Source organism: Nicotiana attenuata, chromosome 11, assembly GCF_001879085.1.
Source record: "Nicotiana attenuata strain UT chromosome 11, NIATTr2, whole genome shotgun sequence".
In the NCBI taxonomy this organism is placed as follows: Eukaryota; Viridiplantae; Streptophyta; class Magnoliopsida; order Solanales; family Solanaceae; genus Nicotiana; species Nicotiana attenuata.
The window spans coordinates 36087363-36089990 of NC_031999.1; positions in this window are offsets into that span (position 1 = coordinate 36087363).

Consider the following 2628-nt stretch of genomic DNA (forward strand, 5'->3'; position numbering starts at 1 on the left):
GTTTACTTCACAGTTTTGGCAGACTATTCAGCGAGAGTTGGGTACTCAGGTTCAGTTGAGCACATCCTTTCACCCTCAGACTGACGGGTAGTCCGAGCGCACCATTCAGATATTAGAGGATATGCTATGTGCCTATGTTATTGACTTCGGAGGGTCATGGGATCGGTTTCTACCGCTTGCAGAGTTTGCCTACAACAACAACTACTAGTCGAGCATCCAGATGGCTCTGTATGAGGATTTGTATGGGAGGCGGTGTAGATCTCCAGTTGGTTGGTTCGAGCCCCATGAGGCTAGGCTATTGGGGACAGATTTGGTCTAGGATGCATTAGAGAAGGTGAAGGTGATTCAGGAGAGACTCCATACAGTGCAGTCGAGATAGAAGAGTTATGCGGACAGGAAGGTTCGAGATGTATCCTACATGGTTGGTGAGAAGGTCCTGTTGAAGGTTTCACCCACAAAGGGTGTTATGAGGTTCGGAAAGAAGGGTAAATTGAGTCCGTGGTTCATTGGGCCTTTTGAGGTACTCCGGAGGATTGGGGAGGTGGCATATGAGCTTGCCTTGCCACCCAGCTTGTCGAGCGTGCATCCAATTTTTCATGTTTCTATGCTCCGGAAGTATGTTGGAGACCCATCCCATGTTCTAGATTTCAGTACGGTTCAGTTGGAGGGTGATTTGACTTATGATGTAGAGCCAGCAACCATTTTGGATCGTCAGGTTTGGAAGTTGAGGTCAAAGGATATTGCTTCGATGAAAGTGCAGTGGAGAGGTCGGCCCGTGGAGGAGGCTACCTGGGAGACCGAGCGGGAGCTGCGGAGCAGATACCCTCACCTATTTGAGGCTTCAGGTATGTTTCTTGAGTCGCTCGAGGACGAGCGTTTGTTTAAGTTGGAGAGGATGTGACGACCCGACCCGTCGTCTCATGAGTTACCGCTTCGTTTCCCCCACTTTCTCCTTCTTTATGATTCATTATCAGTGTCGTGTGTGATCGAGTTGGTTTGGAGTGATTATAGTAGGAAATGAGACACTTAGTCTCTTTTAAGAAGGCTTGAGTTGAAAAAGTCAACCGGATGTTGACTTATGCGTTGAGGGCTCGGATGTGATTTTCGATGATTCAGCTAGCTTCGGGGGATGATTTGTGACTTAGGAGTGTGATCGGAAGTGGTTTTGGAGGTCCGGTGAAGAATTAGGCTTGAATTGGCGAAGTTAGTATTTTAGTGATTTCCGGTTGATAGGTGAGATTTTGATCCGACGGTCGGAATGGAATTCTGAGAGTTGCTCTAGCTTCGTTATGTGAGTTGGGATGTGTGCGTAAAATTTCAGGTCATTCGGAGGTGATTTTGTTGGGTTTTTTTATCAAATACGTGTTTCGGAGGTTTTAGAAGAACTTAAGCTTGAATTCGATGTAATTTGATGGTTTTGGTGTTGTTTGAGGTGTTTTGATGATTGGAGCAAGTTTGAATGATGTTTTAAGATGCGTTAGTGCTTTTGGTTGAGGTCCCGGGGGCCTCGGGGTGATTTCGGATGGCTAACGGGGAGTTTTGGACTTGGGAAAAGTGCAGAAAATGCATCAGCTGTTGCAGGGTATTTTTGGTCTTCGCGATAGCAGGAGGACCCACGCGATCGCATAGAAGAAATTGAGGCAGCATATTTTTTTTGTTCTACGCGATCGCGGATGATGTATTGCGATCGCATAGGTTTGGGGTGGCATGTCTTCGCTATCGCCGGAGTGTGAGTGCGATCGCATAGAGTTGAAGGGGCAGTGCATTGCGATCGCAGGTGTGTGAACGCGATCGCATAGGGTAAAACTTTGAGCTGGAATTTTGTGCTTCGCAATCGCGAGCCTTGGGCCGCGATCGCATAGAGGAAAAATATGGAGCTGAACAGAAGTTATAAAACATTTTGCTCCGCGAACCTAAGTCATTTTCCACCATTTTTGAGCACCTTGAGAGCTATTTGGGAGAAATTGAAGAGGGATTCGAAGAGGATTAATTGGAGGTGAGTTCTATGAACTAAAAACGTGATTATTATGTGAAATTAACCTTGGAATTCATGGAAACTTGGCTAAAATTGGAAGAACTAGGGCTTGGATTTTTGAATTTTAAATTGGGATTTGATGGGTCATTTGAGCTCGGATTTGAGAGTTCTTGGTATGTATGTACTTGTGGCGAGATAAGGAACCCGTTGATGTGAAAATTTCTGAGTTTCGAGAAGTGGGCCCGGGGCTCGGGTTTTGCAAATTTCGAGATTCTTGATATTTTTCGATTATTTTTGATTGGGTATTGTTTCCCTAGCATATTGTGACGTATTTGTTGTGGTTTTGATCAGATTCGACGCGCGAGGAGGCCGATTTGAGAGGCAAGGTCATAGCGAGCTAGAGTTTGGCCGGCTTGAGGTGAGTAATGATTATAAATGATGTCCTGAGGGTTTGAAACCCCGGATTTGCACAATGTAGTGCTATGTTGAGGTGAGACACACCTGTATGATGAGCGTGGGGTCCTTTACTACCAGGGACTGTGACTTGGTCCATCCCGATTGGTGATTTTTACCGTATTTTGACTGAGATTTAATTATTATCATTATGATCTGGACTAGTTGCCATGTTTGGGGCCTTGTGCCGCCTCGTAGAC